This window comes from Ursus maritimus, unplaced genomic scaffold, assembly GCF_017311325.1.
Source record: "Ursus maritimus isolate PB19 unplaced genomic scaffold, ASM1731132v1 scaffold_14, whole genome shotgun sequence".
NCBI lineage: Eukaryota > Metazoa > Chordata > Mammalia > Carnivora > Ursidae > Ursus > Ursus maritimus.
Genome location: NW_024423786.1, coordinates 746,329 through 762,826, shown reverse-complemented (window position 1 = coordinate 762,826; position 16,498 = coordinate 746,329).

Here is a 16,498-nt window from a genome sequence, read left to right as displayed (position 1 = left end):
TTCTTGAGGAGCACATCGCAGAGTGGCCAATGCAACGAAGGCAGCCAGTGCTCTCTTGAACAGGACATTACCATGAACCCACTCTCGTAGGATTGGATAGCTCTGTGATCAGAATGTCTAGCCATAGGTTTCAATGAAAAAATTGAAGCCATTCAACAGTTGGAAACACCATCTTTAGATGAACCTTTTGCTCCCCTCTCTGGAGGCAGGGAGTGAACAGGGCTGGAGTGGGGATGGGGACCCAATGACCTGACAGAGGTTCCAGTTACTGGGTTGCCTTTTTACTGGGGAGAGAAGGATACAAATATAACTCTGAAAAGTAAGGGTGGTTGTCGCAGTTGCTATAACCCAGGTGGAGACGGCCCAGTGAAAAACGGGAAGATGCTATTAATTTCCACTGGATATGGGGTGGGGGGTGGTTGATGGATCAGAGTTTGATGAAAGCAGCTGTATTTGAACTGAACCATGAGGGACGAATAGGATTTCAAGGATTTGAAGCAATCTGGAGAGGCTCTGAATGATGCTTTGAAGGGTTCATCTAAAATTCTAGATAAAATAATTTTAAAAACTTTTTGTTACCATATTGCTGAGCGACCAGGAGTTTGCAGGACCCCAAATGAAATGAAACCAGAAAGCCTGGAAGGGGGTTCTACCTGCACTCAGCATAATGCAGAAAACCTTAAAGTCCAGGCCTGCTCGTGTGAAGTTTCAAACAGGAAGCCTTTGTGTAAAGCTGGGACCCCTATGGGCTGTACCGCCAGTGGGAGGGTGAGCAAAAAACATACTCTGCTTCCCAGAAAGAAGCAACAAGGAAACTTGGCTATGCTCTTAGGAGGAAGGAAGTAATCCATCCCAAGAATTTTAACCACCGTGTGGGTTGCAGGCTATTGGGAAGGCTAGTTATCTTCCCTTTGCAAGGAGGAGGTTGGACTTCAATGTAACCCTATCTGTAATTGGCTCCCCCTAGTCTCCCTCCCCCTTTCATCTCTTTCCTCTCGTCTCCTCTCCTGGGGTAAAAGTGGGCCTGAGATAATGGTGATAGATTAGGTTTACCAGAAGATAAAACTTGTGTGTACTAATAACATACAGATGCATGCAGATTTGCAAGGAAAAATCAACACCGTCTATTATAGTAGAGATTTTAATATTCCTCAGTAATTCGATCAAACACGAGAAAAGTCAGTAAGTTACTGAACCATCGAAAAGAATGAAATCTTGTCGTTTGCAATGATGTGGATGAAACTAGAGAGTATTATGCTAAGTGAAATGAGTCAGAGAAAAAGAAATACCATATGATTTCACTCATATATGGAATTTGAGAAACAAAACAGGTGAACACAGAGAAAGGGAAGGAAATATAAAATAAAATGAAAACAGAGAGGGAGGCAAATCATAAGAGACGTTTAACTCTATGAAACGAACAGGGTTGCTGGAGGGGAGGGGAGGGGATGGGGTAATTGGGTGATGGGCATTAAAGAGGGCACGTGATGGAATGAGCACTGGGTGTTATATGCAACTGATGAATCACTAAATTCTACCCCTGAAACTAATAATGCAGTATATGCTAACTAAATTGAATTTAAATAAAAAAAATTTTTTTAACTCAGTAAAAATATAGGTTTGAATAATACAATTAACAAGCCCAGCTTAATGAACTCAGAAGAGCATCACATTCAACATGAAAACTTCCTCATGTCAAGCACATGTGGAATATTTATGAAATTTGCCTATGCTAGCCTCAACAAATTTCAGAAGACTGATACCGTAAAGGGATGGGCAAAAGATTTCTGCCGCAGGACTAACACTAAGAACACAGGGACCTTAAAATCCATACAGGATGATGGAAAGTGGAGTATGGAGGTAGTGTGAGGTGAGTGAGGGCTTGGAGATCAAGCTGGAAAGAACTAGGTTAGAGCCAGGAACCACTCAACAAGAAGTGAGGAGTTCTGGAAAAATCCTAGAAGTTGAAGAATGATGACTTGGGAATGCCTGGTCCTGTGACTTATATGACAGAACAAGTTGCTTAACTTTTCTTATTCTTCATTTATTAAGTATGGACAATATTGCCTGTTTCACAGACTTTAAACAGTTGAACACATTTATTAAGTTCCTGGCATACTGCATTTTGGTGTAGGATATCTTGGCTTCTGTGATCATGAGTTGGGCCTTATTAAGGAAAGCTCTTGTAGACACACAATAGCCAATAGATAGGCTGATGGGAGACATATTGACATATCAGTGCTTTGGCAGACTTCACCATGGTAGGCAGCCCCAAGTTGGCTCCCAGGTTGGACTCCCCAGCTGCAGGTAGTCACATCCTTGTGTAGTCTCCTCCCACATTGTACCAAGGTTGGTCTCTGTGACCAGTAGCATTTGGCAGAATTGGTGGTATGCACTAAGATTAGGTCATAAGAGGACTGCAGCTTAAGTTCTGGTCTCATACACTCTCTTGGATCACTTATTCTGGGAGAAGGCAGCTGCCTTCTTCTCATGAAGACTCTCGGGAAGCCCATGAAGAGGCCCAGATGATGTGGAACTGAAATTTCCAGCCAACAGCAAGTACCTAAGGTCTGCCATTGTCCATGTGAATGAGCTTGGAAGTGAATACTTCCCAGGCAAGCTTTCCCCCAGCTAGCAGACTGACTGAAATTTCATTAGCGCTTTTGGGCCACTCCCAGAGTCCTGGCCCTCAGGAACTGTGAGATAATTATTTTTTAATCTGCTAAATTTTGGAGTAATTTGTTACACAGCAATAGATATCTAATATGCCACCAAGGAAAATTAAAAGTAGTACAAATCTATTCAGATAACTAAAACGTTTTGGGGACTTTCTTCCTAGGACAGACAAAATAAAGCTCATACAGATTTGGGATTTCAACAAAAAGGGACTGCAGCTCAAACTTAGTACTGACCTGAACTCTTCATCATGAAGAAGGTAACCCCAGACAGGAAAGCTCAAGAGGCCTCAGTGGAGTGCCTTCTGTGGAGGCCTCAGTGGAGCTGGTGGTCCTGGGCTGTGGCTGTGGTGGGTCCCTGCTGAACTTCCTTGGAGCATATCCATGGTTGTCAAAGCCCACGTTAAACAAAACAAAAAACCCTGGGGAAACAAGTTCATCATACAAAGTTGGGTTCATCAGACTTAGCAAGGGAGAGCACTACCTTGCCAGAGTCTTGGTGTCCTCTCAAATGGAGCTGAGAAGTGTACCCAGAGGATTTGGGAGGCCAGAGTTAGTAAAGGGGTAGTTACATAATAAAGATTAGTAAGTGGGTCTGGGCGGCAATTGGCCAGAATTTGTAATTGAGGCTAGCTGCTGGAAAAATGTCAGTGGTCTTATCTTTAGATTTTTAGGATGGGGTTCCTGTGTGGCTCAGTCGATTAAGCATCTGACTCTTGATTTCGGCTCAGGTCATGATCTCAGGGTCATGAAATTGAGCCCCATATCAGGCTCCACGTTCAGGGTGACATCTGCTTGAGATTCTCACTCTCCCTCTGCCCCTCCCCCCATCATGTTCATGCTCTCTCTCTAAAATAAAATCTTAAAAAAAAAAAGAATTTGGGATATCTGAAACCATATCGAGCTCCTGTTACTGTAGTCTTCTCTTAGAACATAGACCTCTAAGTGAGTTAGTGTTAAAACAGTTCAAGCTCACATGACTTGTATGATGTGGTTTAGAACACTATCTGTTTTTGAGTAGTAGTACAGTTTTTCAAGTTGTGGTTTATTTCCCAGTGGAGAATCATCCAGTGCTTTTAAGCAGGGTGTGACAAACGTGTTAGGAATTTAATGAAAAAGATCACCAAGTCTTTATGCAGATTTATGCTTCCACCCATGCTACTAGATGTAATATCCAACTATAAACCAGCTGGAGGAAATATGAAATGACTACAATCAGCCATGGAACAACGGGGCAGGATAATGATCCTTCAGAGGAGGGAAACATGAAGTGATCCCTCCGATTACCCCCAAATTTCTGCAGGGAAAATTTCTGAAGAAGAAATAAAGACTTTCTCAGACAATGTCTGAAGGGGCATAGTGTTATTTGAAAGTTAAAAATCTATATTGGAAACTGTAGTTCAATCACTAAATTTCAAAAGGAAGTTGATATATGAAGAGAAAATAAAATGCAATCATGTAAAATGCTCAATTAAAACTAGAGGAAACAAAAAGGGCAAAAAGAAAAAGATGCAACAAGAACAGTTGTAAATGGTAACTTTCATTTTGGCTTGTTACCTGGCTCTGCTGTCTGCTGGTGAGCATGCACTTTGAGCTGTTGCTTTGTGCTGCATTTGTTTGGTTCTGTGGAGTCTCTGTGGAAGGTTTAACTGGCCCAAGTCAGAAGTTTTGATAACTGGTACTTAGGGACAGAAGAATGGGATTGGGACTCTCCTTAAAGTGGCCCTGGGTCATGTGTCATGAGCTGGATCTGTGTATCTCAGATTGAATCTTACGTCTCAAGCATAAGCCATAACTGAGTCTAGACTCGAGAATGACTCTTCACCTGTGACCACGGGTTGCGTGTCTCAAGCAGGCATTGGCCCCATTCTGTAGACTGCTCAGTAGAAGACTGATACCCTTTGCAGTATATGGGTCCATCAATTTGTTGCTTGTGTGAAGGGAGAGCAGTTACTGTGTGGCATGCTGAGGTCACACACTACAAAATGCCTTTGTTGCTGGTGCTGCTCCTATGCCTCCATCACTAAAAAGGATCCTAATCCTCAGAATTATAGGAAGAAAATCACCCATGGCCCCCTGCAGCACAGCTAAGGGGTTAATTCTACCATGTCCGGTAGGCCCTTAACCCTAATGATACTGACTTGACTCTTGAGGATGAAGCATGCAGATATGAGCAGGATAGAGAGGACGGCATCGCTGACATGTATCAGCAACCACTATTAACAAGGAAAGGAATAAGAGAGGGAGGGAGGGACAGAGGAACCTGAACACAGGGGAAGAAACAAAAACCTGAACCAGAGGTACGAAATTTGAATCAATCGGAAATCTAAATTTTACTAAAATAATTAATGCAACAAAAATATTAAAGGGCACTGATTGGCTTTTTTCTTTTTACCATTGCAAGCTTTTTTTTTTTTTTTTTGAGAGAGAGAGAGAGGACAAGCATGAGTGGGGGTGTGGTGGGAGGGAGAGAGTGAGCGTGAGCTGGATGTGGGGCTTGATCTCATGATCCTGAGATTGTGACCTAAACCAAAATGAAAAGTGGAACACTCAACCAACTGAGCCACCCAGGCACCCGCCATTGCACCCCCCCCCATGGCAACCATTTTTAAGTGTACAACTCAGTGGCATTAAGTGCATTCACTATGCTGTGCAACCATCACTGCCATCCATATCCAGGACCTTTTATCTTCCCAAACTGAAACTGTCCCCATTGAATAGTAACGCCCCATTTCACTTTCTGTGCCGCTCCTGGTAAACTTTATTCTACTTTCTGTCTCTATGAATTTGCCTATTTTAGTACCTCATTTAAGTGGAATCATGCAATATTTGCCCTTTTGGGTTTGGCTTATTTCACTCAGCCTAATATTTTCAAGGTTCCTCTGTGTTGTGACATGTATCAGAATTTCATTTCTCTTTATGCCTAAATAATATTTCAGTGTGTAGATACACCATATTTTGCTTATCCACTCATCTGTTGATTGATAGTTGAGTTGTTTCCACCTTTTGGATATTGTGAAGAGTGTTACTATGAACATGGGTGTACAGGTATCTCTTTGAGTCTCTGGTTCAGTATACCTAGAAGTGGAATTGGTGGGTCATATGGTATTCTGTGTTTAACTTTTTGAGAAACTGCCAATTGTTTTCCACAGTGGCTATACCATTTTATATTCCTACCAACAGCACACAAGGGTTTTAGTTTCTCAACATCCTCACCAATAAGTGTTGTTTTCCTTTTTTTTTTTTTTTTTTTGGTAATGGCCATCCTAATAGGTGTGAATTGGCGTATTATTGTGGCTTTTCTTTGCATTACTCTAATGACCAAAAAATTGAATAAGAAAAACATCAGACAAATTGCAATTGAAGTACATTCTACAAAATACCTGACTAGTACTCCTCAAAACTGTCAAGGTCATGAAAACCGAGGAAAGTCTGAGAAACTATCACAGCCAAGAGGAGCCACATAAGGAGACATGACAAGTAAACATAACGTGGTATCCTGAATGGGATTTTGGAATAGAAAAAGACGTTGGGGTAAAAACTAAAGAAATATGAATAAAGTATGGACTTCAGTTAATAATAATATATCAGTATTGGTTCATGAATTGTACTGTGTGCCATGCTAATAAAGAAACTGGGTGAGGGGGTATATGGGAACTCTATTTTCTCCTCCTCTTCCTCCTCCTCCTTTGTAAATCTAAACTGTTTAAAAATTGAAACCTTTGTTCTAAATGAAAAAGATGCTATAGACGTTTAAAAAATAGTAGAGTATCTTGATCAATGTTACCCCAGTGTAGTCAACAAGTTCGAGAAAAATGGACAAGTACCTAAAAAGACACGAATTACCAAAACTGATTCAAGAAGAAATAGAAAATCTAAGAAGCACTACATTCATTAAATAAATAGAATGTATAACTTAAAGCCTTCCTAGAGTGAAAAATCAAGGACTACATGGTTTTGCTGTCAAATTCTTTTTATTTATTTATTTATTTATTTATTTATTTATTTGAGAGAGAAAACACAAGCAGGGGAGGAGCAGAAGGAGAAGGAGAAGCAGACTCCCCGCTGATCAGGGAGCCCGATGCAGGACTCGATCCCAGGCCCCTGGGATCATGACCTGAGCTGAAGGCAGGCATTTAACTGACTCAGGCTCTGTGCTCACGTGGAGGCTGCTTGGGATTCTCTCTCCCTCTCCTTCTGCCCCTCCACTACCCCCTTCCTCTCAAATAAATAAATAAATCCCTTTAAAATTCCCTTTTCTTTTATTGGAGAATGTCTTTATTTTCTTTTCTTGTTTATTTTTTATTTATTTTATTTTTAAATTTTTTATGCCTTGTGTCACATCTTAGAGGCAAAGCATCCATTCTCTCTTATCATTATATATGGTATTAGGCAAGTCTTTGTTTTATTATGTTAGTCACCATACAGTACATCATTAGTTTTTGATGTAGTGTTCCATGATTCATTGTTTGCATATAACACCTCGTGCTCCATGCAATACGTGCTGCCCTCCTTAATACCCATCACTGGCCTAGTCCATCCCCCCACCCCCTCCCTTCTGAAACCCTCAGTTTGTTTCCCAGAGTCCATAGTCTCTCATGGTTCATTCCCCCTTCTGTTTACCCCCGCTTCATTCTTCCCTTCCTTCTCCTACCGGTCTTCCTGCTATTTCTTATGTTCTATAAATGAGTGAAACCATATGATAATTGTCTTTCTCTGCTTGACTTATTTCACTTAGCACAATCTCCTCCAGTCCCATCCATGTTGCTGCAAATGTTGGGTAATTGTTCTTTCTGATGGCTGAGTAAAATTCCATTGTATATATGGACCACATCTTCTTTATCCATTCGTCTTAAAGGGCATCTCAGCTCCTTCCAGAGTTTAGCTATTGTGGACAATGCTGCTATGAACATTGGGGTGCATATGGCCCTTCTCTTCACTACGTCTGTATCTTTGGGGTAAATACCCAGTAGTGCAATTGCTGGGTCATAGGGTAGCTCTATTTTTAACTTTTTGAGGGACCTCCACACTGTTTTCCAAAGTGGTTGTACCAACTTGCATTCCCACCAACAGTGTAAGAGGGTTCCCCTATCTCCACATCCTCTTCAACATTTGTTGTTTCTTGCCTTGCCAATTTTTGCCATTCTAACTGGCATAAGGTGGTATCTCAATGTGGTTTTGATTTGAATTTCCCTGATGGCTAATGATTTTGAACATTTTTTCATGTGTCTGTTAGTCATTTGTATGTCTTCATTGGAAAAGTGTCTGTTCATATCTTCTGTCCATTTTTTGATTCAATTTGTTTCTTGGGTATTGAGTTTGAGAAGTTCATTAATAGTAGGGGACTTCAACACTCCACTCTCAGCAATAGTAGATCATCTAAACTGAAAATCAACAAAGAAATAGGAGCTTTGAATGACACACTGGACCAGATGGACCTCATAGATACATACAGAACACTACTACACCTTAGAACAACAGAATACTCACTCTTTTTGAATGCCCATGGAACATTCTCAAGAACAGACCATGTTCTGGGTCACAAAACAGGTCTCAACCAATACCAAAAGACTGAGATTATTCCCTGCATATTCTCAGACCATGATGCTTTGAAACTGGAACTCAATCATAGGGAAAAATTTGGAAGAAACTCAAACACTTGGAAACTAAGAACCATCCTGCTCAAGAATGATTGGGTAAATCAGGAAATTAAAGAAGAACTTAAGCAATTTATGGAAACCAATGAGAACGAAAACACATGGGTGCAAAACCTATGGGACACTGCAAAGGTGGTCCTATGGGGAAAATACATAGCCATTCAAGCCTCACTCAAAAGAATAGAAAAATCTAAAATGCAGTCCTTATATTCTCACCTGAAGAAGCTGGATATGGAACAGAAGAACAGGCCTAACCCACACATGAGAAGACAATTGATTAAGATTAAAGCAGAGATCAATGAATTAGAAACCAGGAGCACAGTAGAGCAGGTCAACAAAACTAGAAGCTGGTTCTTTGAAAGAATTAATAAGATCAATAAGCCGCTGGCCAGACTTATTCAAAAGAATAAAGAAAGGACCCAAATTAAAAAAAGTATGAATGAAAGAGGAGAGATCATGACCAACACCAATGAAATAGGAGGGATCATTAGAAACTATTATCAACAACTATATGCCAATAAATTAAGCAACCTGGAAGAAATGGATGCCTTCTTGGAAACCTATAAACTACGAAGACTGAAACAGGAAGAAATTGATTATCTAAACAGACTGATTAATCATGAAGAGATTGAATTAGTGATCAAAAACCTCCCAAAAAACAAGAGTCCAGGGCCTGACGGATTCCCTGGGGAATTCTACCAAACATTCAAAGAAGAAATAATAACTATTCTCCTGAAGCTGTATAAAAAAAAATAGAAACAGAAGGAAAACTACCAAACTCATTCTATGAGGCCAATATTACCTTGATCCCCAAACCAGGCAAAGACCCCATCAAAAAGGAGAATTACAGACCAATATCCCTGATGAATATGGACGCCAAAATTCTCAACAAGATCCTAGCTAATAGGATCCAATAGTACATTAAAAGGATTATCCATCATGACCAAGTGGGATTCATCCCTGGGATGCAAGGGTGGTTCAACATTCACAAATTAATCAGTGTGATAGATCACATTAATAAGAGAAGAGACAAGAGCCATATGATCCTCTCAATTGATGCAGGAAAAGCATTTGACAAAACACAGCATCCTTTCCTGATTAAAACCCTTCAGAGTGTAGGGATAGAGGGTACATTCCTCAATTTCATAAAAACCATCTATGAAAAGCCTACAGTGAATATCATTCTCAATAGGGAAAAGCTGAGAGCCTTTCCCTTAAGATCAGGAACACGACAAGGATGCCACTCTCGCCATTATTGTTCAACATAGTACTAGAAGTCCTAGCAACAGCAATCAGACAACAAAAAAGAATAAAAGGTATTCAATTGGCAAAGAAGTCAAACTCTCTCTTTTCACAGATGACATGATACTTTATATGGAAAACCCAAAAGACTCCACCCCCAAATTACTAGAACTCATACAACAGTTCAGTAATGCGGCAGGATACAAAATCAATGCTCAGAAATCAGTTGCATTTCTATACACGAACAATGAGACTGAAGAAAGAAAAATTAGGGAATCGATTCAATTTACAGTAGCACCAAAAACCATAACATATCTCAGAATAAACTTAACTAGAGAGGTAAAGGATCTATACTCTAGAAACTACAGAACGCTGCTGAAGGACATTGAAGAAGACACAAAAAGATGGAAAAACATTCCATGCTCATGGATCAGAAGAATAAACATAGTTAAAATGTCTATGCTACCTGGACAATGTCTTTATTTCATCTCCATTCCTGATGGATATTTTTGCTGGGTATAGAATTCTGGTTCTTTTCTTTTAGCATTTAAGAAGTGATGTGCTGGGGCGCCTGGGTGGCGCAGCGGTTAAGCGTCTGCCTTCGGCTCAGGGCGTGATCCCAGCGTTCTGGGTTCGAGCCCCACATTAGGCTCCTCCGCTATGAGCCTGCTTCTTCCTCTCCCACTCCCCCTGCTTGTGTTCTCTCTCTCGCTGGCTGTCTATCTCTGTTAAATAAATAAATAAAATCTTTATAAAAAAAAAAAAAAGAAGTGTTGTGCCAATTCCTTTGGCTTCTGTGGTTCTAATGGCAAATCTGCCATAATTTGAATTTTTGTTCCTCTATAGGTAATGTGTTGATTTTCTCTGTCTGCTTTTAAGGCCTGATCTTTGTCTTTAGTTTTTAGTAGTTTGATTTTGATGCATTTTGGTGTGGATTTCTTTGGTAGATTATTTGTTTGGGGTTCACAAAATTTCTTTAATCTGTAGGTTAATGTCTTTTGTCAAATTTGGCAAGTTTTCAGCCATTATTTCTTTGAATATGTTTTTATCCCTGCATGCATTCTCCTCTCCTCTGGGATTCTGATGACACAAATGTTCAATCTCTTATCATTACCCCCACAGTTCCATGGGGCTCTGTTCATTTTTTTAAATCTTTTTTTTTTTTTTACCTCTCAGTTGTTTAGACTGGGTAATTTCTAATGATCTCTCTTCAAGTTACAGACTCTTCCCTGTTGTCTCTATTTTGCTATTGAGTCCAATAATTTCTTATTGCATTTTTCAGTTCTAAAGGTTCCACTTAGTTTTTATGTCTTCTGTTTCTTTCTTGAGACTTCTACCTTTTTATTCACTTCAGGAGTTGTTAGAGATTTTTGTAGCAGCTGTTTTCACAGCTCTGTCAGTATGACTGTGTTACTTCAGCGTTGCCATCTATTTATTGTGTCTTCTCATGCAAATAGAGATTTTACTGGTTCTCATATACCAAATTATTTTGTATTATATCTTAGATATTTGGGGTGTTATGTTATGAGTTTCTTGGCTTCTTCAAATCTTACAGAGAAGGTTGTAATTTTTGTTTTATCGGGCAGTTGAGCTAATTGGTTTCAGTTCACACGTTTTGAGCAAGCATTCTGTGTTGTGGTTTCAATGTGGGTTCCTTTTTCACAGTGTCTATGCCCAGTATTCTCAGTGACTGGGCTGCCCTGTAATTCAATTCTCAACATCAGTAGTATTGTTATAGGGTCATATCCATGAATATACAGTGAGGGCATTGAGCCCAGGGGTTTATGAACAAATTTATGGTGTCACTTCCCCATGTTCTTCCCTCTCCATGATCTCAGCAGTATTTTTTTGTTGTTGTTGTTCTCTGGGTCCCACAGCTGGGGCTTTATTTACCTCACTCAACCACATACTTTATGCAACTGTGTCCACATCAGGGGCCCAGTGGTTCCTCTCCCTCAGAGTTTTAGGCATCTGTCTTCTGTGCTGTTCCTGCCACCATTATTGTTGCCATAGGGCAGAGAGAACAGAGAAGAAAACTCACTCTCTCTGAGGGTTAGGAGACCTCATCCCCACTCCTCAAGCCAGAAGTAGAAAGGTTTCCACTAGCTCATTCTCTGTCCTCACCATTACCTGGTTTAGCATTTTAGGCCACACTGAGTCCAGACTGAAAGCTACCAAATAGAAAATAAATAGTAAACTCACTGCCAATTTAGTGTTCCAATTCTTTTTTTATTTTCTCCTCCAATTCTGCTACTATTTACTTTTCAGAGGCCTCATTGCTATTCTGCATTCTGTCCAGATTTTATAGCTGGGAGAGACACGATGGAATGTGCTAGCTTTTTCTTATGCAGAACTAGAACATCCCAGCAGACTTTAAAAAAAAATAAATTGTGAAAAAACAAATAATCCATTTTAAAAATGGGCAGAGGACCTGAATAGATATTTTTCCAAAGAAGATATACAGATGGCCAACAGACACATGAAAAGATGTTCAGTATTACTAATCATCAGGGAAATGCAAATAAGAACCATAATGAGATATCACCTTACACCTGTCAGAATAGCTAGTATCAAAAAGACAAGAAATAACTAGCACTAGTGAGATGTGGAGGAAAAAGAACCCTCATGCACCATTGGTGGGAATGTAAATTGGTGCAGCCATTGGGGAAAACTGTATGGAGATTCCTCAAAAAATTAGAAGTAAAAATACTAATGATCCAATAATTCCACTAGTAGGCATTTACCCAAAGAAAACAAAAACACTAATTTGAAAAGATACATGCCACCATGTTTATAGCAACATTATTATTTACGGTAGCCAAGATATGGAAGCAGCCCAAGTGTCCATGGACAGAATATATATATACACATATATGTGATGGAATATTACTCAACCATCAAAAAGAATGAAATCTTGCCATTTGCAACAACATGGATGGACCTAGAGGGTATTATTCTAAGTGAAATAAGTCATATACAGAAAGACAAATACTGTATGATTTCAACTACATGTAGAATGTAAAAAACAAACGAATGAACAATCAAACAGAAAGAAACCCATAAATACAGAGAACAAACTGATGGTTGCCAGAGGGGAGGAAGGCAAAAGGGGTTTGGGTGAAATGGGTGAAGGGAAGTGGGAGGTACAGGCTTCCAGTTATGGAATGAGTAAGTCATGGGGATGAAAGGCACAACACAGGGAACATTGTCAGTGGTACTGTAATAGTGTCATATGGAGATAGATGACAGCTACACTTGTGGTGAGCAGAGCATAACATGTAGAGTTAGTCAAATCACCAATGGTTTGTACACCTGTAACTAATGTAACAATGTGTGTACACTACACCCCAGTGAAAAATTAAAGACAAAACAGAATGGGGTGCCTGGGTGACACAGTAGGTTAAGTACCTTAGTCTTGGTTTTGGCTCAGGTCATGATCTCAGACTTGTGGGATTGAGCCCTGTGTTGGGTTCCATGCTGAGCACCGAGTCTGCTTGGGTTTCTTTCTCCCTCTCCTTCTGCCCCTCCCCCCTGCTCACTTGACTGCCCTGAGGTGTGACTACTTGTTCCCTAATGTGAATGGCATCTGGGAAGGACCATGTGGCATCAGTGCCCAGGTCAAGTGGCATCGTTATTTCTATTTGCACTACCTGCTATCCTATGGACTGAACCAGGCTACCTCTATCCTAGTTCACCCAGATTTCTTTAGTCCTTCTACGTTCCCCCCAAATTCAAAGATGATACATGACTGCCACAGTCTGGGGAGTGGTGAACTTGGTTTCAATTCTCTTTTGTCAGACCACCTGCCAAGTAAGTGAGGAAAAAACTGAAATTTATTGTGGCTTTCCCAGGAAGAAGTTTCTACCTCGGGGATGAACGCAGGTTGGCAGTTTTGTACTTGTTGGCTCGGTGATGTAAATCTTCAGATGAAATCACGGCTGGAGGTTGGCAAAGCTGTGCAGACAGAGTGTGTGTGCGAGTAAACGCACTCAGTGCACCCGCTCATGGCAAACCTGCTGCGACCCTATTGCCCCAAATTGCCTTCCTAAAACACAACTGTTTCCTCAGTATGTTTTCTCTGTGTGACACTAATGACCACAGACTATTGAATCAGCTCTTCCCTGGAGGCTGATTATAGTAGGTGGGGAATGTTCTCTGCACTGTTTAGCTTGCCTTATCCCCTTCTAAAGGCAAAAGCCCCTGCCACAGAAGGCTGTGATGACTCTGTAAGGTGGTGTGCAGGACTCCTTTGACTTAGACTGAACACCGGTGAACTCATTCACTATCACTGACAGCCATTTGCTGGTCTCTCGGACTTGCCAGGTTAAGTGAGCTGTGTGACTACCACGGGGCTGTTGAATCATGCTTGCTCATTCAGCCTGTGTGGGGCACAGTGTGGCTTAGACCCACTCGCCTGGGAGTTATATATGGTCTCTGCCCTTAAAGAGTTTACAGTTGAGTGGGAAGACCAGACACAGATACATAGTCAAGTATGCAGATTAGTTTTGTCATCTACAGGGAAACAAATGACTCTTGAATTCTACCGTAAGCCAGACTGATGCTCGGGTCATACATTTAGTTCACCCAGTCATCTTGATTACAAGCACAGACGAGGAAATCATGTCCACAGGGAGAGTGACCTGTGGAGCTGGGTTTCACACCTAAGCTTGTTGACTCCAAACACGTTCCTTTTGCATTGCATCAAGGGAGCAGGGAAGAATGTTAATCAAGTCATGGATCAGGGCTCTGTTTTTGTTTAGTGTGACCAGGACATTCTACCATTGGTGGGGAGGGGCATAGCCTGTCTGCCATCTTCCACTCACTAAAATTGCCATGAAAGATAAAACACCAGTGTGAGAGGCGTGCGCATTCATAGGCAGAGACCCATCCTCACTTAGAATCTCTTCTACTGATGGGAATTTTAGCCTCTCTGGGTGATCAGAGACCAGGCTGTGGTTGTTCAAGCGGTTCAGACAAAGTCCTCAGCGGCAATCCCTCAGCTGTGGATGCTGCTTGTCTCCATCAACGGGAAGACCTGGGGCTCAGGCTGTCCCCTGGCGAGGATGAGAGGCTTCTTTGGGAAGGAGGGTTTGCGTCACCTGCTCTTGAACTGTGTCGTGCTGCAGGTTGTTCGGCTCCAGCTGCGTCTGTTGGGGACTCCTGGACCTCAGAGTGCTCCCCTGCTCATCTCGGCCTGGCTCCCGGGACCACCTCCTCAGCCTCCTCCTCCGGGAAGGTCACACACCTCTGGGACTCACATTTACGTAGTTTGATTTCTAGGAGGTTAAGTCATTTTTCATTTGTACTGCAAGCAAAAACAAAAGGACTCAGTGTTATCTGTCTTGAGAGCTTGTAGCATTTCTCACAGATCTGTGGGAGACAGATTTCCCCAGCTTTTGTCTCCCTGAAAATGTCTTTATGCCAATCTCATTTTTGAGGGCCATTTTTGCTGGCCGGAGAAGCTGAGTTTGACATCCCCCAAGCCCCACCTTTCAGCACTTGAAGGGATCCCCACCATCTTCCCGTTTCCCTTGGTGCAGACAAGACACCAACCACCACCCTACTGTGTTCCCTGTGTAGCATGCCCCTACCCCGCACGTCCTGGGGCTCCCAAGGCTTTATCTCAAATTTTCAGCAGTTTGGCTCTTATGTGCCTGGAAATGTTTTTCTCTGTACTTATCTTGCTTGGGCTTTATAGAACTTCTTAGATCTGTGGGTTGATGTCTCACACGAATTTTGAAAAGTTCTCAGCCATTCCTTCTTCAAATATCACTTCTATCTGTTCTCTCCTTCCTCTGCTTTGAGAATTCCAAGCACAGGAGATTAGACTTTCCTCTCTCAAACCCCCAGTGTTTTTCCTCCTTGTATTTCTGTTTGGATTGTTATCATTCAAGTTGGTTACTACTTGTCTTTAGGTTCACTGATTTTTTTTCTTTTTTTTACTTCTGCTCTGTCCAACCTACTGTTATATCCATTGACTGGATTCTTTGTTTATAACGGTGTATTTTTCATCTTCTTAGGTTCTTTTTTGTATTTGCATCTCTCTGCTCCAATTCCCCATCCGTTCACACATCACGTTGACCTTTTCCTTTAGACTCTTTAACATATTTACCGCAGGTTTCGGGCCCCTGTCTCTGAGCTATCTCTGTGTCGGCTTTTATTGAATTTTGTCTCTTGTTGATGGATTACATTTTGTTCGTTCGCTTCTTTGCCTATCTTCTCAGTTTGTAGGTTGGACATTATGTATGGAGGAACAGGAGCGGCTGAAGTAAATCATACTTCACCTCAGAAAAGAGTGCTCCTCTTCTGTTAGTCTGTCAGTGAGGGTGGCACTTTCAACCAGAACGTAGCCAAGCTGGGCTGGGCTTCCTTGTGGCTGTAGTTAAACTTATCCCCCACTGGCCTCCCAGGTTTTGAGGGTGTGCTCAGGACTGACCCTGCAGTAGGGCTTAGGATCTGAGCGCTGGTGAGACTCCACACATCTCTTTATAGCTGACAGCCTGCTATCTCTTTCTGAACGCAAGAGAGCTCCCAGCCTCGCAGACTGGCTTTCAGCTTCTCAGGTTGCTGAGGTGTTCTCCCTGCCCTCCTGTCCTGCCTCTCAAGTTCTACATCTGGAGAGACCCTTTCACACTCCTGTGGGGACTCCCACTTCCAGTGGACAACCACGTGCATTTGCTGAGGCCTTGAGTGCCTTGGAGGGATTTCTCTCAGTCTTTGGCGTGAGCTTCAGTGGGAGATCCTGGTGGGGGGGGTACAGACTTGCCCTGTAGCTGGGGCTCCTTGGGGTTCTAATACATTGCACGACTCCCATGTGGCCTCAGAAGCTTGTTCAGAGTGTGGCTGGTCCCCACGCCCCCCACCAGGTATATTCCTCTGCCTCCGCCCACTCATCTGAAGGAATGCTGCTTTGAGCCTTTTCTC